This window comes from Daphnia magna, unplaced genomic scaffold, assembly GCF_020631705.1.
Source record: "Daphnia magna isolate NIES unplaced genomic scaffold, ASM2063170v1.1 Dm_contigs561, whole genome shotgun sequence".
Taxonomy (NCBI): Eukaryota; Metazoa; Arthropoda; class Branchiopoda; order Diplostraca; family Daphniidae; genus Daphnia; species Daphnia magna.
In genome coordinates, this window is record NW_025533402.1 from 1 (window position 1) to 21,959 (window position 21,959).

The following is a 21,959-nucleotide window of genomic DNA, read 5'->3' on the forward strand; positions in this document are numbered from 1 at the left end:
AAGGTGTTATTGGAAACATGAATAACACAACTAGGATTTGTTTTCTTATTAGCAATGACTTTACAAACAAATGCGAAAATAATTTAGTTATTAATTTAATTGTTGACAAAACGCGATGGTTACCAGTCCAACTTCAGTAATTATTTAAATTAATAAACCTAGTGTAGGTATTATTGTAGGAAAATTTATTTGTTGGGTGTATTCGATCCAGTCGTGCATTACGCTGTCAACGGCCATACCACGTAGAAAAAACCCGGTCTCGTCAGCTCCCGGCCGTTAAGCTGCGTCGGGTCCCGTTAGTACTTAGGAGGGTGACCACTTGGGAATACGGGATGCTGTTGGCATCAAACCTTTTATCATCACCTGCGGTGGGCAGTTGTATCAAAGTGTTAGTTACTGCCATTTGGTGATGTGTTTTGATGTTTCAGTTAGCGCTACCTAGTGGTGAGTATCGATATTTCATCGCGCAATTCCTTATGAAGGTGTTATTGGAAACATGAATAACACAACTAGGATTTGTTTTCTTATTAGCAATGACTTTACAAACAAATGCGAAAATAATTTAGTTATTAATTTAATTGTTGACAAAACGCGATGGTTACCAGTCCAACTTCAGTAATTATTTAAATTAATAAACCTAGTGTAGGTATTATTGTAGGAAAATCATTATTGGAGTGTATTCGATCCAGTCGTGCATTACGCTGTCAACGGCCATACCACGTGAGAAAAACCCCGGTCTCGTCAGCTCCCGGCCGTTAAGCTGCGTCGGGTCCCGTTAGTACTTAGGAGGGTGACCACTTGGGAATACGGGATGCTGTTGGCATCAAACCTTTTATCATCACCTGCGGTGGGCAGTTGTATCAAAGTGTTAGTTACTGCCATTTGGTGATGTGTTTTGATGTTTCAGTTAGCGCTACCTAGTGGTGAGTATCGATATTTCATCGCGCAATTCCTTATGAAGGTGTTATTGGAAACATGAATAACACAACTAGGATTTGTTTTCTTATTAGCAATGACTTTACAAACAAATGCGAAAATAATTTAGTTATTAATTTAATTGTTGACAAAACGCGATGGTTACCAGTCCAACTTCAGTAATTATTTAAATTAATAAACCTAGTGTAGGTATTATTGTAGGAAAATCATTATTGGAGTGTATTCGATCCAGTCGTGCATTACGCTGTCAACGGCCATACCACGTAGTAGAAAAAACCCGGTCTCGTCAGCCTCCCGGCCGTTAAGCTGCGTCGGGTCCCGTTAGTACTTAGGGAGGGTGACCACTTGGGAATACGGGATGCTGTTGGCATCAAACCTTTTATCATCCACCTGCGGTGGGCAGTTGTATCAAAGTGTTAGTTACTGCCATTTGGTGATGTGTTTTGATGTTTCAGTTAGCGCTACCTAGTGGTGAGTATCGATATTTCATCGCGCAATTCCTTATGGAGGTGTTATATGAAAACATGACATAACATCAACTAGGATTTGTTTTCTTATTAGCAATGACTTTACAAACAAATGCGAAAATAATTTAGTTATTAATTTAATTGTTGACAAAACGCGATGGTTACCAGTCCAACTTCAGTAATTATTTAAATTAATAAACCTAGTGTAGGTATTATTGTAGGAAAATCATTATTGGAGTGTATTCGATCCAGTCGTGCATTACGCTGTCAACGGCCAATACCACGTAGAAAAAACCCGGTCTCGTCAGCTCCCGGCCGTTAAGCTGCGTCGGGGTCCCGTTAGTACTTAGGGAGGGTGACCACTTGGGAATACGGGATGCTGTTGGCATCAAACCTTTTATCATCACCTGCGGTGGGCAGTTGTATCAAAGTGTTAGTTACTGCCATTTGGTGATGTGTTTTGATGTTTCAGTTAGCGCTACCTAGTGGTGAGTATCGATATTTCATCGCGCAATTCCTTATGAAGGTGTTATTGGAAACATGAATAACACAACTAGGATTTGTTTTCTTATTAGCAATGACTTTACAAACAAATGCGAAAATAATTTAGTTATTAATTTAATTGTTGACAAAACGCGATGGTTACCAGTCCAACTTCAGTAATTATTTAAATTAATAAACCTAGTGTAGGTATTATTGTAGGAAAATCTTATTATTGGAGTGTATTCGATCCAGTCGTGCATTACGCTGTCAACGGCCATACCACGTAGAAAAAACCCGGTCTCGTCAGCTCCCGGCCGTTAAGCTGCGTCGGGTCCCGTTAGTACTTAGGAGGGTGACCACTTGGGAATACGGGATGCTGTTGGCATCAAACCTTTTATCATCACCTGCGGTGGGCAGTTGTATCAAAGTGTTAGTTACTGCCATTTTTGGTGATGGGTTTGATTGTTTCAGTGAAGTTTGTTAGCGCTACCTAGTGGTGAGTATCGATATTTCATCGCGCAATTCCTTATGAAGGTGTTATTGGAAACATGAATAACACAACTAGGATTTGTTTTCTTATTAGCAATGACTTTACAAACAAATGCGAAAATAATTTAGTTATTAATTTAATTGTTGACAAAACGCGATGGTTACCAGTCCAACTTCAGTAATTATTTAAATTAATAAACCTAGTGTAGGTATTATTGTAGGAAAATCATTATTGGAGTGTATTCGATCCAGTCGTGCATTACGCTGTCAACGGCCATACCACGTAGAAAAAACCCGGTCTCGTCAGCTCCCGGCCGTTAAGCTGCGTCGGGTCCCGTTAGTACTTAGGAGGGTGACCACTTGGGAATACGGGATGCTGTTGGCATCAAACCTTTTATCATCACCTGCGGTGGGCAGTTGTATCAAAGTGTTAGTTACTGCCATTTGGTGATGTGTTTTGATGTTTCAGTTAGCGCTACCTAGTGGTGAGTATCGATATTTCATCGCGCAATTCCTTATGAAGGTGTTATTGGAAACATGAATAACACAACTAGGATTTGTTTTCTTATTAGCAATGACTTTACAAACAAATGCGAAAATAATTTAGTTATTAATTTAATTGTTGACAAAACGCGATGGTTACCAGTCCAACTTCAGTAATTATTTAAATTAATAAACCTAGTGTAGGTATTATTGTAGGAAAATCATTATTGGAGTGTATTCGATCCAGTCGTGCATTACGCTGTCAACGGCCATACCACGTAGAAAAAACCCGGTCTCGTCAGCTCCCGGCCGTTAAGCTGCGTCGGGTCCCGTTAGTACTTAGGAGGGTGACCACTTGGGAATACGGGATGCTGTTGGCATCAAACCTTTTATCATCACCTGCGGTGGGCAGTTGTATCAAAGTGTTAGTTACTGCCATTTGGTGATGTGTTTTGATGTTTCAGTTAGCGCTACCTAGTGGTGAGTATCGATATTTCATCGCGCAATTCCTTATGAAGGTGTTATTGGAAACATGAATAACACAACTAGGATTTGTTTTCTTATTAGCAATGACTTTACAAACAAATGCGAAAATAATTTAGTTATTAATTTAATTGTTGACAAAACGCGATGGTTACCAGTCCAACTTCAGTAATTATTTAAATTAATAAACCTAGTGTAGGTATTATTGTAGGAAAATCATTATTGGAGTGTATTCGATCCAGTCGTGCATTACGCTGTCAACGGCCATACCACGTAGAAAAAACCCGGTCTCGTCAGCTCCCGGCCGTTAAGCTGCGTCGGGTCCCGTTAGTACTTAGGAGGGTGACCACTTGGGAATACGGGATGCTGTTGGCATCAAACCTTTTATCATCACCTGCGGTGGGCAGTTGTATCAAAGTGTTAGTTACTGCCATTTGGTGATGTGTTTTGATGTTTCAGTTAGCGCTACCTAGTGGTGAGTATCGATATTTCATCGCGCAATTCCTTATGAAGGTGTTATTGGAAACATGAATAACACAACTAGGATTTGTTTTCTTATTAGCAATGACTTTACAAACAAATGCGAAAATAATTTAGTTATTAATTTAATTGTTGACAAAACGCGATGGTTACCAGTCCAACTTCAGTAATTATTTAAATTAATAAACCTAGTGTAGGTATTATTGTAGGAAAATCATTATTGGAGTGTATTCGATCCAGTCGTGCATTACGCTGTCAACGGCCATACCACGTAGAAAAAACCCGGTCTCGTCAGCTCCCGGCCGTTAAGCTGCGTCGGGTCCCGTTAGTACTTAGGAGGGTGACCACTTGGGAATACGGGATGCTGTTGGCATCAAACCTTTTATCATCACCTGCGGTGGGCAGTTGTATCAAAGTGTTAGTTACTGCCATTTGGTGATGTGTTTTGATGTTTCAGTTAGCGCTACCTAGTGGTGAGTATCGATATTTCATCGCGCAATTCCTTATGAAGGTGTTATTGGAAACATGAATAACACAACTAGGATTTGTTTTCTTATTAGCAATGACTTTACAAACAAATGCGAAAATAATTTAGTTATTAATTTAATTGTTGACAAAACGCGATGGTTACCAGTCCAACTTCAGTAATTATTTAAATTAATAAACCTAGTGTAGGTATTATTGTAGGAAAATCATTATTGGAGTGTATTCGATCCAGTCGTGCATTACGCTGTCAACGGCCATACCACGTAGAAAAAACCCGGTCTCGTCAGCTCCCGGCCGTTAAGCTGCGTCGGGTCCCGTTAGTACTTAGGAGGGTGACCACTTGGGAATACGGGATGCTGTTGGCATCAAACCTTTTATCATCACCTGCGGTGGGCAGTTGTATCAAAGTGTTAGTTACTGCCATTTGGTGATGTGTTTTGATGTTTCAGTTAGCGCTACCTAGTGGTGAGTATCGATATTTCATCGCGCAATTCCTTATGAAGGTGTTATTGGAAACATGAATAACACAACTAGGATTTGTTTTCTTATTAGCAATGACTTTACAAACAAATGCGAAAATAATTTAGTTATTAATTTAATTGTTGACAAAACGCGATGGTTACCAGTCCAACTTCAGTAATTATTTAAATTAATAAACCTAGTGTAGGTATTATTGTAGGAAAATCATTATTGGAGTGTATTCGATCCAGTCGTGCATTACGCTGTCAACGGCCATACCACGTAGAAAAAACCCGGTCTCGTCAGCTCCCGGCCGTTAAGCTGCGTCGGGTCCCGTTAGTACTTAGGAGGGTGACCACTTGGGAATACGGGATGCTGTTGGCATCAAACCTTTTATCATCACCTGCGGTGGGCAGTTGTATCAAAGTGTTAGTTACTGCCATTTGGTGATGTGTTTTGATGTTTCAGTTAGCGCTACCTAGTGGTGAGTATCGATATTTCATCGCGCAATTCCTTATGAAGGTGTTATTGGAAACATGAATAACACAACTAGGATTTGTTTTCTTATTAGCAATGACTTTACAAACAAATGCGAAAATAATTTAGTTATTAATTTAATTGTTGACAAAACGCGATGGTTACCAGTCCAACTTCAGTAATTATTTAAATTAATAAACCTAGTGTAGGTATTATTGTAGGAAAATCATTATTGGAGTGTATTCGATCCAGTCGTGCATTACGCTGTCAACGGCCATACCACGTAGAAAAAACCCGGTCTCGTCAGCTCCCGGCCGTTAAGCTGCGTCGGGTCCCGTTAGTACTTAGGAGGGTGACCACTTGGGAATACGGGATGCTGTTGGCATCAAACCTTTTATCATCACCTGCGGTGGGCAGTTGTATCAAAGTGTTAGTTACTGCCATTTGGTGATGTGTTTTGATGTTTCAGTTAGCGCTACCTAGTGGTGAGTATCGATATTTCATCGCGCAATTCCTTATGAAGGTGTTATTGGAAACATGAATAACACAACTAGGATTTGTTTTCTTATTAGCAATGACTTTACAAACAAATGCGAAAATAATTTAGTTATTAATTTAATTGTTGACAAAACGCGATGGTTACCAGTCCAACTTCAGTAATTATTTAAATTAATAAACCTAGTGTAGGTATTATTGTAGGAAAATCATTATTGGAGTGTATTCGATCCAGTCGTGCATTACGCTGTCAACGGCCATACCACGTAGAAAAAACCCGGTCTCGTCAGCTCCCGGCCGTTAAGCTGCGTCGGGTCCCGTTAGTACTTAGGAGGGTGACCACTTGGGAATACGGGATGCTGTTGGCATCAAACCTTTTATCATCACCTGCGGTGGGCAGTTGTATCAAAGTGTTAGTTACTGCCATTTGGTGATGTGTTTTGATGTTTCAGTTAGCGCTACCTAGTGGTGAGTATCGATATTTCATCGCGCAATTCCTTATGAAGGTGTTATTGGAAACATGAATAACACAACTAGGATTTGTTTTCTTATTAGCAATGACTTTACAAACAAATGCGAAAATAATTTAGTTATTAATTTAATTGTTGACAAAACGCGATGGTTACCAGTCCAACTTCAGTAATTATTTAAATTAATAAACCTAGTGTAGGTATTATTGTAGGAAAATCATTATTGGAGTGTATTCGATCCAGTCGTGCATTACGCTGTCAACGGCCATACCACGTAGAAAAAACCCGGTCTCGTCAGCTCCCGGCCGTTAAGCTGCGTCGGGTCCCGTTAGTACTTAGGAGGGTGACCACTTGGGAATACGGGATGCTGTTGGCATCAAACCTTTTATCATCACCTGCGGTGGGCAGTTGTATCAAAGTGTTAGTTACTGCCATTTGGTGATGTGTTTTGATGTTTCAGTTAGCGCTACCTAGTGGTGAGTATCGATATTTCATCGCGCAATTCCTTATGAAGGTGTTATTGGAAACATGAATAACACAACTAGGATTTGTTTTCTTATTAGCAATGACTTTACAAACAAATGCGAAAATAATTTAGTTATTAATTTAATTGTTGACAAAACGCGATGGTTACCAGTCCAACTTCAGTAATTATTTAAATTAATAAACCTAGTGTAGGTATTATTGTAGGAAAATCATTATTGGAGTGTATTCGATCCAGTCGTGCATTACGCTGTCAACGGCCATACCACGTAGAAAAAACCCGGTCTCGTCAGCTCCCGGCCGTTAAGCTGCGTCGGGTCCCGTTAGTACTTAGGAGGGTGACCACTTGGGAATACGGGATGCTGTTGGCATCAAACCTTTTATCATCACCTGCGGTGGGCAGTTGTATCAAAGTGTTAGTTACTGCCATTTGGTGATGTGTTTTGATGTTTCAGTTAGCGCTACCTAGTGGTGAGTATCGATATTTCATCGCGCAATTCCTTATGAAGGTGTTATTGGAAACATGAATAACACAACTAGGATTTGTTTTCTTATTAGCAATGACTTTACAAACAAATGCGAAAATAATTTAGTTATTAATTTAATTGTTGACAAAACGCGATGGTTACCAGTCCAACTTCAGTAATTATTTAAATTAATAAACCTAGTGTAGGTATTATTGTAGGAAAATCATTATTGGAGTGTATTCGATCCAGTCGTGCATTACGCTGTCAACGGCCATACCACGTAGAAAAAACCCGGTCTCGTCAGCTCCCGGCCGTTAAGCTGCGTCGGGTCCCGTTAGTACTTAGGAGGGTGACCACTTGGGAATACGGGATGCTGTTGGCATCAAACCTTTTATCATCACCTGCGGTGGGCAGTTGTATCAAAGTGTTAGTTACTGCCATTTGGTGATGTGTTTTGATGTTTCAGTTAGCGCTACCTAGTGGTGAGTATCGATATTTCATCGCGCAATTCCTTATGAAGGTGTTATTGGAAACATGAATAACACAACTAGGATTTGTTTTCTTATTAGCAATGACTTTACAAACAAATGCGAAAATAATTTAGTTATTAATTTAATTGTTGACAAAACGCGATGGTTACCAGTCCAACTTCAGTAATTATTTAAATTAATAAACCTAGTGTAGGTATTATTGTAGGAAAATCATTATTGGAGTGTATTCGATCCAGTCGTGCATTACGCTGTCAACGGCCATACCACGTAGAAAAAACCCGGTCTCGTCAGCTCCCGGCCGTTAAGCTGCGTCGGGTCCCGTTAGTACTTAGGAGGGTGACCACTTGGGAATACGGGATGCTGTTGGCATCAAACCTTTTATCATCACCTGCGGTGGGCAGTTGTATCAAAGTGTTAGTTACTGCCATTTGGTGATGTGTTTTGATGTTTCAGTTAGCGCTACCTAGTGGTGAGTATCGATATTTCATCGCGCAATTCCTTATGAAGGTGTTATTGGAAACATGAATAACACAACTAGGATTTGTTTTCTTATTAGCAATGACTTTACAAACAAATGCGAAAATAATTTAGTTATTAATTTAATTGTTGACAAAACGCGATGGTTACCAGTCCAACTTCAGTAATTATTTAAATTAATAAACCTAGTGTAGGTATTATTGTAGGAAAATCATTATTGGAGTGTATTCGATCCAGTCGTGCATTACGCTGTCAACGGCCATACCACGTAGAAAAAACCCGGTCTCGTCAGCTCCCGGCCGTTAAGCTGCGTCGGGTCCCGTTAGTACTTAGGAGGGTGACCACTTGGGAATACGGGATGCTGTTGGCATCAAACCTTTTATCATCACCTGCGGTGGGCAGTTGTATCAAAGTGTTAGTTACTGCCATTTGGTGATGTGTTTTGATGTTTCAGTTAGCGCTACCTAGTGGTGAGTATCGATATTTCATCGCGCAATTCCTTATGAAGGTGTTATTGGAAACATGAATAACACAACTAGGATTTGTTTTCTTATTAGCAATGACTTTACAAACAAATGCGAAAATAATTTAGTTATTAATTTAATTGTTGACAAAACGCGATGGTTACCAGTCCAACTTCAGTAATTATTTAAATTAATAAACCTAGTGTAGGTATTATTGTAGGAAAATCATTATTGGAGTGTATTCGATCCAGTCGTGCATTACGCTGTCAACGGCCATACCACGTAGAAAAAACCCGGTCTCGTCAGCTCCCGGCCGTTAAGCTGCGTCGGGTCCCGTTAGTACTTAGGAGGGTGACCACTTGGGAATACGGGATGCTGTTGGCATCAAACCTTTTATCATCACCTGCGGTGGGCAGTTGTATCAAAGTGTTAGTTACTGCCATTTGGTGATGTGTTTTGATGTTTCAGTTAGCGCTACCTAGTGGTGAGTATCGATATTTCATCGCGCAATTCCTTATGAAGGTGTTATTGGAAACATGAATAACACAACTAGGATTTGTTTTCTTATTAGCAATGACTTTACAAACAAATGCGAAAATAATTTAGTTATTAATTTAATTGTTGACAAAACGCGATGGTTACCAGTCCAACTTCAGTAATTATTTAAATTAATAAACCTAGTGTAGGTATTATTGTAGGAAAATCATTATTGGAGTGTATTCGATCCAGTCGTGCATTACGCTGTCAACGGCCATACCACGTAGAAAAAACCCGGTCTCGTCAGCTCCCGGCCGTTAAGCTGCGTCGGGTCCCGTTAGTACTTAGGAGGGTGACCACTTGGGAATACGGGATGCTGTTGGCATCAAACCTTTTATCATCACCTGCGGTGGGCAGTTGTATCAAAGTGTTAGTTACTGCCATTTGGTGATGTGTTTTGATGTTTCAGTTAGCGCTACCTAGTGGTGAGTATCGATATTTCATCGCGCAATTCCTTATGAAGGTGTTATTGGAAACATGAATAACACAACTAGGATTTGTTTTCTTATTAGCAATGACTTTACAAACAAATGCGAAAATAATTTAGTTATTAATTTAATTGTTGACAAAACGCGATGGTTACCAGTCCAACTTCAGTAATTATTTAAATTAATAAACCTAGTGTAGGTATTATTGTAGGAAAATCATTATTGGAGTGTATTCGATCCAGTCGTGCATTACGCTGTCAACGGCCATACCACGTAGAAAAAACCCGGTCTCGTCAGCTCCCGGCCGTTAAGCTGCGTCGGGTCCCGTTAGTACTTAGGAGGGTGACCACTTGGGAATACGGGATGCTGTTGGCATCAAACCTTTTATCATCACCTGCGGTGGGCAGTTGTATCAAAGTGTTAGTTACTGCCATTTGGTGATGTGTTTTGATGTTTCAGTTAGCGCTACCTAGTGGTGAGTATCGATATTTCATCGCGCAATTCCTTATGAAGGTGTTATTGGAAACATGAATAACACAACTAGGATTTGTTTTCTTATTAGCAATGACTTTACAAACAAATGCGAAAATAATTTAGTTATTAATTTAATTGTTGACAAAACGCGATGGTTACCAGTCCAACTTCAGTAATTATTTAAATTAATAAACCTAGTGTAGGTATTATTGTAGGAAAATCATTATTGGAGTGTATTCGATCCAGTCGTGCATTACGCTGTCAACGGCCATACCACGTAGAAAAAACCCGGTCTCGTCAGCTCCCGGCCGTTAAGCTGCGTCGGGTCCCGTTAGTACTTAGGAGGGTGACCACTTGGGAATACGGGATGCTGTTGGCATCAAACCTTTTATCATCACCTGCGGTGGGCAGTTGTATCAAAGTGTTAGTTACTGCCATTTGGTGATGTGTTTTGATGTTTCAGTTAGCGCTACCTAGTGGTGAGTATCGATATTTCATCGCGCAATTCCTTATGAAGGTGTTATTGGAAACATGAATAACACAACTAGGATTTGTTTTCTTATTAGCAATGACTTTACAAACAAATGCGAAAATAATTTAGTTATTAATTTAATTGTTGACAAAACGCGATGGTTACCAGTCCAACTTCAGTAATTATTTAAATTAATAAACCTAGTGTAGGTATTATTGTAGGAAAATCATTATTGGAGTGTATTCGATCCAGTCGTGCATTACGCTGTCAACGGCCATACCACGTAGAAAAAACCCGGTCTCGTCAGCTCCCGGCCGTTAAGCTGCGTCGGGTCCCGTTAGTACTTAGGAGGGTGACCACTTGGGAATACGGGATGCTGTTGGCATCAAACCTTTTATCATCACCTGCGGTGGGCAGTTGTATCAAAGTGTTAGTTACTGCCATTTGGTGATGTGTTTTGATGTTTCAGTTAGCGCTACCTAGTGGTGAGTATCGATATTTCATCGCGCAATTCCTTATGAAGGTGTTATTGGAAACATGAATAACACAACTAGGATTTGTTTTCTTATTAGCAATGACTTTACAAACAAATGCGAAAATAATTTAGTTATTAATTTAATTGTTGACAAAACGCGATGGTTACCAGTCCAACTTCAGTAATTATTTAAATTAATAAACCTAGTGTAGGTATTATTGTAGGAAAATCATTATTGGAGTGTATTCGATCCAGTCGTGCATTACGCTGTCAACGGCCATACCACGTAGAAAAAACCCGGTCTCGTCAGCTCCCGGCCGTTAAGCTGCGTCGGGTCCCGTTAGTACTTAGGAGGGTGACCACTTGGGAATACGGGATGCTGTTGGCATCAAACCTTTTATCATCACCTGCGGTGGGCAGTTGTATCAAAGTGTTAGTTACTGCCATTTGGTGATGTGTTTTGATGTTTCAGTTAGCGCTACCTAGTGGTGAGTATCGATATTTCATCGCGCAATTCCTTATGAAGGTGTTATTGGAAACATGAATAACACAACTAGGATTTGTTTTCTTATTAGCAATGACTTTACAAACAAATGCGAAAATAATTTAGTTATTAATTTAATTGTTGACAAAACGCGATGGTTACCAGTCCAACTTCAGTAATTATTTAAATTAATAAACCTAGTGTAGGTATTATTGTAGGAAAATCATTATTGGAGTGTATTCGATCCAGTCGTGCATTACGCTGTCAACGGCCATACCACGTAGAAAAAACCCGGTCTCGTCAGCTCCCGGCCGTTAAGCTGCGTCGGGTCCCGTTAGTACTTAGGAGGGTGACCACTTGGGAATACGGGATGCTGTTGGCATCAAACCTTTTATCATCACCTGCGGTGGGCAGTTGTATCAAAGTGTTAGTTACTGCCATTTGGTGATGTGTTTTGATGTTTCAGTTAGCGCTACCTAGTGGTGAGTATCGATATTTCATCGCGCAATTCCTTATGAAGGTGTTATTGGAAACATGAATAACACAACTAGGATTTGTTTTCTTATTAGCAATGACTTTACAAACAAATGCGAAAATAATTTAGTTATTAATTTAATTGTTGACAAAACGCGATGGTTACCAGTCCAACTTCAGTAATTATTTAAATTAATAAACCTAGTGTAGGTATTATTGTAGGAAAATCATTATTGGAGTGTATTCGATCCAGTCGTGCATTACGCTGTCAACGGCCATACCACGTAGAAAAAACCCGGTCTCGTCAGCTCCCGGCCGTTAAGCTGCGTCGGGTCCCGTTAGTACTTAGGAGGGTGACCACTTGGGAATACGGGATGCTGTTGGCATCAAACCTTTTATCATCACCTGCGGTGGGCAGTTGTATCAAAGTGTTAGTTACTGCCATTTGGTGATGTGTTTTGATGTTTCAGTTAGCGCTACCTAGTGGTGAGTATCGATATTTCATCGCGCAATTCCTTATGAAGGTGTTATTGGAAACATGAATAACACAACTAGGATTTGTTTTCTTATTAGCAATGACTTTACAAACAAATGCGAAAATAATTTAGTTATTAATTTAATTGTTGACAAAACGCGATGGTTACCAGTCCAACTTCAGTAATTATTTAAATTAATAAACCTAGTGTAGGTATTATTGTAGGAAAATCATTATTGGAGTGTATTCGATCCAGTCGTGCATTACGCTGTCAACGGCCATACCACGTAGAAAAAACCCGGTCTCGTCAGCTCCCGGCCGTTAAGCTGCGTCGGGTCCCGTTAGTACTTAGGAGGGTGACCACTTGGGAATACGGGATGCTGTTGGCATCAAACCTTTTATCATCACCTGCGGTGGGCAGTTGTATCAAAGTGTTAGTTACTGCCATTTGGTGATGTGTTTTGATGTTTCAGTTAGCGCTACCTAGTGGTGAGTATCGATATTTCATCGCGCAATTCCTTATGAAGGTGTTATTGGAAACATGAATAACACAACTAGGATTTGTTTTCTTATTAGCAATGACTTTACAAACAAATGCGAAAATAATTTAGTTATTAATTTAATTGTTGACAAAACGCGATGGTTACCAGTCCAACTTCAGTAATTATTTAAATTAATAAACCTAGTGTAGGTATTATTGTAGGAAAATCATTATTGGAGTGTATTCGATCCAGTCGTGCATTACGCTGTCAACGGCCATACCACGTAGAAAAAACCCGGTCTCGTCAGCTCCCGGCCGTTAAGCTGCGTCGGGTCCCGTTAGTACTTAGGAGGGTGACCACTTGGGAATACGGGATGCTGTTGGCATCAAACCTTTTATCATCACCTGCGGTGGGCAGTTGTATCAAAGTGTTAGTTACTGCCATTTGGTGATGTGTTTTGATGTTTCAGTTAGCGCTACCTAGTGGTGAGTATCGATATTTCATCGCGCAATTCCTTATGAAGGTGTTATTGGAAACATGAATAACACAACTAGGATTTGTTTTCTTATTAGCAATGACTTTACAAACAAATGCGAAAATAATTTAGTTATTAATTTAATTGTTGACAAAACGCGATGGTTACCAGTCCAACTTCAGTAATTATTTAAATTAATAAACCTAGTGTAGGTATTATTGTAGGAAAATCATTATTGGAGTGTATTCGATCCAGTCGTGCATTACGCTGTCAACGGCCATACCACGTAGAAAAAACCCGGTCTCGTCAGCTCCCGGCCGTTAAGCTGCGTCGGGTCCCGTTAGTACTTAGGAGGGTGACCACTTGGGAATACGGGATGCTGTTGGCATCAAACCTTTTATCATCACCTGCGGTGGGCAGTTGTATCAAAGTGTTAGTTACTGCCATTTGGTGATGTGTTTTGATGTTTCAGTTAGCGCTACCTAGTGGTGAGTATCGATATTTCATCGCGCAATTCCTTATGAAGGTGTTATTGGAAACATGAATAACACAACTAGGATTTGTTTTCTTATTAGCAATGACTTTACAAACAAATGCGAAAATAATTTAGTTATTAATTTAATTGTTGACAAAACGCGATGGTTACCAGTCCAACTTCAGTAATTATTTAAATTAATAAACCTAGTGTAGGTATTATTGTAGGAAAATCATTATTGGAGTGTATTCGATCCAGTCGTGCATTACGCTGTCAACGGCCATACCACGTAGAAAAAACCCGGTCTCGTCAGCTCCCGGCCGTTAAGCTGCGTCGGGTCCCGTTAGTACTTAGGAGGGTGACCACTTGGGAATACGGGATGCTGTTGGCATCAAACCTTTTATCACCACCTGCGGTGGGCAGTTGTATCAAAGTGTTAGTTACTGCCATTTGGTGATGTGTTTTGATGTTTCAGTTAGCGCTACCTAGTGGTGAGTATCGATATTTCATCGCGCAATTCCTTATGAAGGTGTTATTGGAAACATGAATAACACAACTAGGATTTGTTTTCTTATTAGCAATGACTTTACAAACAAATGCGAAAATAATTTAGTTATTAATTTAATTGTTGACAAAACGCGATGGTTACCAGTCCAACTTCAGTAATTATTTAAATTAATAAACCTAGTGTAGGTATTATTGTAGGAAAATCATTATTGGAGTGTATTCGATCCAGTCGTGCATTACGCTGTCAACGGCCATACCACGTAGAAAAAACCCGGTCTCGTCAGCTCCCGGCCGTTAAGCTGCGTCGGGTCCCGTTAGTACTTAGGAGGGTGACCACTTGGGAATACGGGATGCTGTTGGCATCAAACCTTTTATCATCACCTGCGGTGGGCAGTTGTATCAAAGTGTTAGTTACTGCCATTTGGTGATGTGTTTTGATGTTTCAGTTAGCGCTACCTAGTGGTGAGTATCGATATTTCATCGCGCAATTCCTTATGAAGGTGTTATTGGAAACATGAATAACACAACTAGGATTTGTTTTCTTATTAGCAATGACTTTACAAACAAATGCGAAAATAATTTAGTTATTAATTTAATTGTTGACAAAACGCGATGGTTACCAGTCCAACTTCAGTAATTATTTAAATTAATAAACCTAGTGTAGGTATTATTGTAGGAAAATCATTATTGGAGTGTATTCGATCCAGTCGTGCATTACGCTGTCAACGGCCATACCACGTAGAAAAAACCCGGTCTCGTCAGCTCCCGGCCGTTAAGCTGCGTCGGGTCCCGTTAGTACTTAGGAGGGTGACCACTTGGGAATACGGGATGCTGTTGGCATCAAACCTTTTATCATCACCTGCGGTGGGCAGTTGTATCAAAGTGTTAGTTACTGCCATTTGGTGATGTGTTTTGATGTTTCAGTTAGCGCTACCTAGTGGTGAGTATCGATATTTCATCGCGCAATTCCTTATGAAGGTGTTATTGGAAACATGAATAACACAACTAGGATTTGTTTTCTTATTAGCAATGACTTTACAAACAAATGCGAAAATAATTTAGTTATTAATTTAATTGTTGACAAAACGCGATGGTTACCAGTCCAACTTCAGTAATTATTTAAATTAATAAACCTAGTGTAGGTATTATTGTAGGAAAATCATTATTGGAGTGTATTCGATCCAGTCGTGCATTACGCTGTCAACGGCCATACCACGTAGAAAAAACCCGGTCTCGTCAGCTCCCGGCCGTTAAGCTGCGTCGGGTCCCGTTAGTACTTAGGAGGGTGACCACTTGGGAATACGGGATGCTGTTGGCATCAAACCTTTTATCACCCCCTGCGGTGGGCAGTTGTATCAAAGTGTTAGTTACTGCCATTTGGTGATGTGTTTTGATGTTTCAGTTAGCGCTACCTAGTGGTGAGTATCGATATTTCATCGCGCAATTCCTTATGAAGGTGTTATTGGAAACATGAATAACACAACTAGGATTTGTTTTCTTATTAGCAATGACTTTACAAACAAATGCGAAAATAATTTAGTTATTAATTTAATTGTTGACAAAACGCGATGGTTACCAGTCCAACTTCAGTAATTATTTAAATTAATAAACCTAGTGTAGGTATTATTGTAGGAAAATCATTATTGGAGTGTATTCGATCCAGTCGTGCATTACGCTGTCAACGGCCATACCACGTAGAGAAAAACCCGGTCTCGTCAGCTCCCGGCCGTTAAGCTGCGTCGGGTCCCGTTAGTACTTAGGAGGGTGACCACTTGGGAATACGGGATGCTGTTGGCATCAAACCTTTTATCATCACCTGCGGTGGGCAGTTGTATCAAAGTGTTAGTTACTGCCATTTGGTGATGTGTTTTGATGTTTCAGTTAGCGCTACCTAGTGGTGAGTATCGATATTTCATCGCGCAATTCCTTATGAAGGTGTTATTGGAAACATGAATAACACAACTAGGATTTGTTTTCTTATTAGCAATGACTTTACAAACAAATGCGAAAATAATTTAGTTATTAATTTAATTGTTGACAAAACGCGATGGTTACCAGTCCAACTTCAGTAATTATTTAAATTAATAAACCTAGTGTAGGTATTATTGTAGGAAAATCATTATTGGAGTGTATTCGATCCAGTCGTGCATTACGCTGTCAACGGCCATACCACGTAGAAAAAACCCGGTCTCGTCAGCTCCCGGCCGTTAAGCTGCGTCGGGTCCCGTTAGTACTTAGGAGGGTGACCACTTGGGAATACGGGATGCTGTTGGCATCAAACCTTTATTAACATCACCTGCGGTGGGCAGTTGTATCAAAGTGTTAGTTACTGCCATTTGGTGATGTGTTTTGATGTTTCAGTTAGCGCTACCTAGTGGTGAGTATCGATATTTCATCGCGCAATTCCTTATGAAGGTGTTATTGGAAACATGAATAACACAACTAGGATTTGTTTTCTTATTAGCAATGACTTTACAAACAAATGCGAAAATAATTTAGTTATTAATTTAATTGTTGACAAAACGCGATGGTTACCAGTCCAACTTCAGTAATTATTTAAATTAATAAACCTAGTGTAGGTATTATTGTAGGAAAATCATTATTGGAGTGTATTCGATCCAGTCGTGCATTACGCTGTCAACGGCCATACCACGTAGAAAAAACCCGGTCTCGTCAGCTCCCGGCCGTTAAGCTGCGTCGGGTCCCGTTAGTACTTAGGAGGGTGACCACTTGGGAATACGGGATGCTGTTGGCATCAAACCTTTTATCATCACCTGCGGTGGGCAGTTGTATCAAAGTGTTAGTTACTGCCATTTGGTGATGTGTTTTGATGTTTCAGTTAGCGCTACCTAGTGGTGAGTATCGATATTTCATCGCGCAATTCCTTATGAAGGTGTTATTGGAAACATGAATAACACAACTAGGATTTGTTTTCTTATTAGCAATGACTTTACAAACAAATGCGAAAATAATTTAGTTATTAATTTAATTGTTGACAAAACGCGATGGTTACCAGTCCAACTTCAGTAATTATTTAAATTAATAAACCTAGTGTAGGTATTATTGTAGGAAAATCATTATTGGAGTGTATTCGATCCAGTCGTGCATTACGCTGTCAACGGCCATACCACGTAGAAAAAACCCGGTCTCGTCAGCTCCCGGCCGTTAAGCTGCGTCGGGTCCCGTTAGTACTTAGGAGGGTGACCACTTGGGAATACGGGATGCTGTTGGCATCAAACCTTTTATCATCACCTGCGGTGGGCAGTTGTATCAAAGTGTTAGTTACTGCCATTTGGTGATGTGTTTTGATGTTTCAGTTAGCGCTACCTAGTGGTGAGTATCGATATTTCATCGCGCAATTCCTTATGAAGGTGTTATTGGAAACATGAATAACACAACTAGGATTTGTTTTCTTATTAGCAATGACTTTACAAACAAATGCGAAAATAATTTAGTTATTAATTTAATTGTTGACAAAACGCGATGGTTACCAGTCCAACTTCAGTAATTATTTAAATTAATAAACCTAGTGTAGGTATTATTGTAGGAAAATCATTATTGGAGTGTATTCGATCCAGTCGTGCATTACGCTGTCAACGGCCATACCACGTAGAAAAAACCCGGTCTCGTCAGCTCCCGGCCGTTAAGCTGCGTCGGGTCCCGTTAGTACTTAGGAGGGTGACCACTTGGGAATACGGGATGCTGTTGGCATCAAACCTTTTATCATCACCTGCGGTGGGCAGTTGTATCAAAGTGTTAGTTACTGCCATTTGGTGATGTGTTTTGATGTTTCAGTTAGCGCTACCTAGTGGTGAGTATCGATATTTCATCGCGCAATTCCTTATGAAGGTGTTATTGGAAACATGAATAACACAACTAGGATTTGTTTTCTTATTAGCAATGACTTTACAAACAAATGCGAAAATAATTTAGTTATTAATTTAATTGTTGACAAAACGCGATGGTTACCAGTCCAACTTCAGTAATTATTTAAATTAATAAACCTAGTGTAGGTATTATTGTAGGAAAATCATTATTGGAGTGTATTCGATCCAGTCGTGCATTACGCTGTCAACGGCCATACCACGTAGAAAAAACCCGGTCTCGTCAGCTCCCGGCCGTTAAGCTGCGTCGGGTCCCGTTAGTACTTAGGAGGGTGACCACTTGGGAATACGGGATGCTGTTGGCATCAAACCTTTTATCATCACCTGCGGTGGGCAGTTGTATCAAAGTGTTAGTTACTGCCATTTGGTGATGTGTTTTGATGTTTCAGTTAGCGCTACCTAGTGGTGAGTATCGATATTTCATCGCGCAATTCCTTATGAAGGTGTTATTGGAAACATGAATAACACAACTAGGATTTGTTTTCTTATTAGCAATGACTTTACAAACAAATGCGAAAATAATTTAGTTATTAATTTAATTGTTGACAAAACGCGATGGTTACCAGTCCAACTTCAGTAATTATTTAAATTAATAAACCTAGTGTAGGTATTATTGTAGGAAAATCATTATTGGAGTGTATTCGATCCAGTCGTGCATTACGCTGTCAACGGCCATACCACGTAGAAAAAACCCGGTCTCGTCAGCTCCCGGCCGTTAAGCTGCGTCGGGTCCCGTTAGTACTTAGGAGGGTGACCACTTGGGAATACGGGATGCTGTTGGCATCAAACCTTTTATCATCACCTGCGGTGGGCAGTTGTATCAAAGTGTTAGTTACTGCCATTTGGTGATGTGTTTTGATGTTTCAGTTAGCGCTACCTAGTGGTGAGTATCGATATTTCATCGCGCAATTCCTTATGAAGGTGTTATTGGAAACATGAATAACACAACTAGGATTTGTTTTCTTATTAGCAATGACTTTACAAACAAATGCGAAAATAATTTAGTTATTAATTTAATTGTTGACAAAACGCGATGGTTACCAGTCCAACTTCAGTAATTATTTAAATTAATAAACCTAGTGTAGGTATTATTGTAGGAAAATCATTATTGGAGTGTATTCGATCCAGTCGTGCATTACGCTGTCAACGGCCATACCACGTAGAAAAAACCCGGTCTCGTCAGCTCCCGGCCGTTAAGCTGCGTCGGGTCCCGTTAGTACTTAGGAGGGTGACCACTTGGGAATACGGGATGCTGTTGGCATCAAACCTTTTATCATCACCTGCGGTGGGCAGTTGTATCAAAGTGTTAGTTACTGCCATTTGGTGATGTGTTTTGATGTTTCAGTTAGCGCTACCTAGTGGTGAGTATCGATATTTCATCGCGCAATTCCTTATGAAGGTGTTATTGGAAACATGAATAACACAACTAGGATTTGTTTTCTTATTAGCAATGACTTTACAAACAAATGCGAAAATAATTTAGTTATTAATTTAATTGTTGACAAAACGCGATGGTTACCAGTCCAACTTCAGTAATTATTTAAATTAATAAACCTAGTGTAGGTATTATTGTAGGAAAATCATTATTGGAGTGTATTCGATCCAGTCGTGCATTACGCTGTCAACGGCCATACCACGTAGAAAAAACCCGGTCTCGTCAGCTCCCGGCCGTTAAGCTGCGTCGGGTCCCGTTAGTACTTAGGAGGGTGACCACTTGGGAATACGGGATGCTGTTGGCATCAAACCTTTTATCATCACCTGCGGTGGGCAGTTGTATCAAAGTGTTAGTTACTGCCATTTGGTGATGTGTTTTGATGTTTCAGTTAGCGCTACCTAGTGGTGAGTATCGATATTTCATCGCGCAATTCCTTATGAAGGTGTTATTGGAAACATGAATAACACAACTAGGATTTGTTTTCTTATTAGCAATGACTTTACAAACAAATGCGAAAATAATTTAGTTATTAATTTAATTGTTGACAAAACGCGATGGTTACCAGTCCAACTTCAGTAATTATTTAAATTAATAAACCTAGTGTAGGTATTATTGTAGGAAAATCATTATTGGAGTGTATTCGATCCAGTCGTGCATTACGCTGTCAACGGCCATACCACGTAGAAAAAACCCGGTCTCGTCAGCTCCCGGCCGTTAAGCTGCGTCGGGTCCCGTTAGTACTTAGGAGGGTGACCACTTGGGAATACGGGATGCTGTTGGCATCAAACCTTTTATCATCACCTGCGGTGGGCAGTTGTATCAAAGTGTTAGTTACTGCCATTTGGTGATGTGTTTTGATGTTTCAGTTAGCGCTACCTAGTGGTGAGTATCGATATTTCATCGCGCAATTCCTTATGAAGGTGTTATTGGAAACATGAATAACACAACTAGGATTTGTTTTCTTATTAGCAATGACTTTACAAACAAATGCGAAAATAATTTAGTTATTAATTTAATTGTTGACAAAACGCGATGGTTACCAGTCCAACTTCAGTAATTATTTAAATTAATAAACCTAGTGTAGGTATTATTGTAGGAAAATCATTATTGGAGTGTATTCGATCCAGTCGTGCATTACGCTGTCAACGGCCATACCACGTAGAAAAAACCCGGTCTCGTCAGCTCCCGGCCGTTAAGCTGCGTCGGGTCCCGTTAGTACTTAGGAGGGTGACCACTTGGGAATACGGGATGCTGTTGGCATCAAACCTTTTATCATCACCTGCGGTGGGCAGTTGTATCAAAGTGTTAGTTACTGCCATTTGGTGATGTGTTTTGATGTTTCAGTTAGCGCTACCTAGTGGTGAGTATCGATATTTCATCGCGCAATTCCTTATGAAGGTGTTATTGGAAACATGAATAACACAACTAGGATTTGTTTTCTTATTAGCAATGACTTTACAAACAAATGCGAAAATAATTTAGTTATTAATTTAATTGTTGACAAAACGCGATGGTTACCAGTCCAACTTCAGTAATTATTTAAATTAATAAACCTAGTGTAGGTATTATTGTAGGAAAATCATTATTGGAGTGTATTCGATCCAGTCGTGCATTACGCTGTCAACGGCCATACCACGTAGAAAAAACCCGGTCTCGTCAGCTCCCGGCCGTTAAGCTGCGTCGGGTCCCGTTAGTACTTAGGAGGGTGACCACTTGGGAATACGGGATGCTGTTGGCATCAAACCTTTTATCATCACCTGCGGTGGGCAGTTGTATCAAAGTGTTAGTTACTGCCATTTGGTGATGTGTTTTGATGTTTCAGTTAGCGCTACCTAGTGGTGAGTATCGATATTTCATCGCGCAATTCCTTATGAAGGTGTTATTGGAAACATGAATAACACAACTAGGATTTGTTTTCTTATTAGCAATGACTTTACAAACAAATGCGAAAATAATTTAGTTATTAATTTAATTGTTGACAAAACGCGATGGTTACCAGTCCAACTTCAGTAATTATTTAAATTAATAAACCTAGTGTAGGTATTATTGTAGGAAAATCATTATTGGAGTGTATTCGATCCAGTCGTGCATTACGCTGTCAACGGCCATACCACGTAGAAAAAACCCGGTCTCGTCAGCTCCCGGCCGTTAAGCTGCGTCGGGTCCCGTTAGTACTTAGGAGGGTGACCACTTGGGAATACGGGATGCTGTTGGCATCAAACCTTTTATCATCACCTGCGGTGGGCAGGTTGTATCAAAGTGTTAGTTACTGCCACTGCAGCGTGCCTTGAT

At 40.0% G+C, this 21,959-nt stretch overlaps 46 pseudogenes; all 46 read left to right on the forward strand.

Annotated features, from left to right (window-relative positions):
* The first annotated feature begins 225 nt into the window (after positions 1–225).
* Positions 226–344, forward strand: LOC123469275 (annotated as a pseudogene).
* A 359-nt stretch (positions 345–703) lies between these two features.
* LOC123469317 lies at positions 704–823 on the forward strand (annotated as a pseudogene).
* Positions 824–1,182: 359 nt separating this feature from the next.
* LOC123469320 lies at positions 1,183–1,306 on the forward strand (annotated as a pseudogene).
* Positions 1,307–1,669: 363 nt separating this feature from the next.
* LOC123469318 lies at positions 1,670–1,791 on the forward strand (annotated as a pseudogene).
* A 361-nt stretch (positions 1,792–2,152) lies between these two features.
* Positions 2,153–2,271, forward strand: LOC123469286 (annotated as a pseudogene).
* Positions 2,272–2,641: 370 nt separating this feature from the next.
* Positions 2,642–2,760, forward strand: LOC123469297 (annotated as a pseudogene).
* A 359-nt stretch (positions 2,761–3,119) lies between these two features.
* Positions 3,120–3,238, forward strand: LOC123469308 (annotated as a pseudogene).
* Positions 3,239–3,597: 359 nt separating this feature from the next.
* LOC123469319 lies at positions 3,598–3,716 on the forward strand (annotated as a pseudogene).
* A 359-nt stretch (positions 3,717–4,075) lies between these two features.
* Positions 4,076–4,194, forward strand: LOC123469276 (annotated as a pseudogene).
* A 359-nt stretch (positions 4,195–4,553) lies between these two features.
* On the forward strand, positions 4,554–4,672 carry LOC123469277 (annotated as a pseudogene).
* A 359-nt stretch (positions 4,673–5,031) lies between these two features.
* Positions 5,032–5,150, forward strand: LOC123469278 (annotated as a pseudogene).
* A 359-nt stretch (positions 5,151–5,509) lies between these two features.
* On the forward strand, positions 5,510–5,628 carry LOC123469279 (annotated as a pseudogene).
* A 359-nt stretch (positions 5,629–5,987) lies between these two features.
* LOC123469280 lies at positions 5,988–6,106 on the forward strand (annotated as a pseudogene).
* Positions 6,107–6,465: 359 nt separating this feature from the next.
* LOC123469281 lies at positions 6,466–6,584 on the forward strand (annotated as a pseudogene).
* A 359-nt stretch (positions 6,585–6,943) lies between these two features.
* Positions 6,944–7,062, forward strand: LOC123469282 (annotated as a pseudogene).
* A 359-nt stretch (positions 7,063–7,421) lies between these two features.
* On the forward strand, positions 7,422–7,540 carry LOC123469283 (annotated as a pseudogene).
* A 359-nt stretch (positions 7,541–7,899) lies between these two features.
* On the forward strand, positions 7,900–8,018 carry LOC123469284 (annotated as a pseudogene).
* Positions 8,019–8,377: 359 nt separating this feature from the next.
* LOC123469285 lies at positions 8,378–8,496 on the forward strand (annotated as a pseudogene).
* A 359-nt stretch (positions 8,497–8,855) lies between these two features.
* LOC123469287 lies at positions 8,856–8,974 on the forward strand (annotated as a pseudogene).
* Positions 8,975–9,333: 359 nt separating this feature from the next.
* On the forward strand, positions 9,334–9,452 carry LOC123469288 (annotated as a pseudogene).
* A 359-nt stretch (positions 9,453–9,811) lies between these two features.
* Positions 9,812–9,930, forward strand: LOC123469289 (annotated as a pseudogene).
* A 359-nt stretch (positions 9,931–10,289) lies between these two features.
* LOC123469290 lies at positions 10,290–10,408 on the forward strand (annotated as a pseudogene).
* A 359-nt stretch (positions 10,409–10,767) lies between these two features.
* Positions 10,768–10,886, forward strand: LOC123469291 (annotated as a pseudogene).
* Positions 10,887–11,245: 359 nt separating this feature from the next.
* On the forward strand, positions 11,246–11,364 carry LOC123469292 (annotated as a pseudogene).
* A 359-nt stretch (positions 11,365–11,723) lies between these two features.
* LOC123469293 lies at positions 11,724–11,842 on the forward strand (annotated as a pseudogene).
* A 359-nt stretch (positions 11,843–12,201) lies between these two features.
* LOC123469294 lies at positions 12,202–12,320 on the forward strand (annotated as a pseudogene).
* Positions 12,321–12,679: 359 nt separating this feature from the next.
* LOC123469295 lies at positions 12,680–12,798 on the forward strand (annotated as a pseudogene).
* Positions 12,799–13,157: 359 nt separating this feature from the next.
* LOC123469296 lies at positions 13,158–13,276 on the forward strand (annotated as a pseudogene).
* A 359-nt stretch (positions 13,277–13,635) lies between these two features.
* On the forward strand, positions 13,636–13,754 carry LOC123469298 (annotated as a pseudogene).
* A 359-nt stretch (positions 13,755–14,113) lies between these two features.
* On the forward strand, positions 14,114–14,232 carry LOC123469299 (annotated as a pseudogene).
* Positions 14,233–14,591: 359 nt separating this feature from the next.
* Positions 14,592–14,710, forward strand: LOC123469300 (annotated as a pseudogene).
* A 359-nt stretch (positions 14,711–15,069) lies between these two features.
* LOC123469301 lies at positions 15,070–15,188 on the forward strand (annotated as a pseudogene).
* Positions 15,189–15,547: 359 nt separating this feature from the next.
* Positions 15,548–15,666, forward strand: LOC123469302 (annotated as a pseudogene).
* Positions 15,667–16,025: 359 nt separating this feature from the next.
* LOC123469316 lies at positions 16,026–16,145 on the forward strand (annotated as a pseudogene).
* A 359-nt stretch (positions 16,146–16,504) lies between these two features.
* On the forward strand, positions 16,505–16,623 carry LOC123469303 (annotated as a pseudogene).
* A 361-nt stretch (positions 16,624–16,984) lies between these two features.
* Positions 16,985–17,103, forward strand: LOC123469304 (annotated as a pseudogene).
* Positions 17,104–17,462: 359 nt separating this feature from the next.
* Positions 17,463–17,581, forward strand: LOC123469305 (annotated as a pseudogene).
* Positions 17,582–17,940: 359 nt separating this feature from the next.
* Positions 17,941–18,059, forward strand: LOC123469306 (annotated as a pseudogene).
* A 359-nt stretch (positions 18,060–18,418) lies between these two features.
* On the forward strand, positions 18,419–18,537 carry LOC123469307 (annotated as a pseudogene).
* A 359-nt stretch (positions 18,538–18,896) lies between these two features.
* On the forward strand, positions 18,897–19,015 carry LOC123469309 (annotated as a pseudogene).
* A 359-nt stretch (positions 19,016–19,374) lies between these two features.
* Positions 19,375–19,493, forward strand: LOC123469310 (annotated as a pseudogene).
* A 359-nt stretch (positions 19,494–19,852) lies between these two features.
* Positions 19,853–19,971, forward strand: LOC123469311 (annotated as a pseudogene).
* Positions 19,972–20,330: 359 nt separating this feature from the next.
* Positions 20,331–20,449, forward strand: LOC123469312 (annotated as a pseudogene).
* A 359-nt stretch (positions 20,450–20,808) lies between these two features.
* LOC123469313 lies at positions 20,809–20,927 on the forward strand (annotated as a pseudogene).
* A 359-nt stretch (positions 20,928–21,286) lies between these two features.
* On the forward strand, positions 21,287–21,405 carry LOC123469314 (annotated as a pseudogene).
* A 359-nt stretch (positions 21,406–21,764) lies between these two features.
* Positions 21,765–21,883, forward strand: LOC123469315 (annotated as a pseudogene).
* Positions 21,884–21,959: the final 76 nt, after the last annotated feature.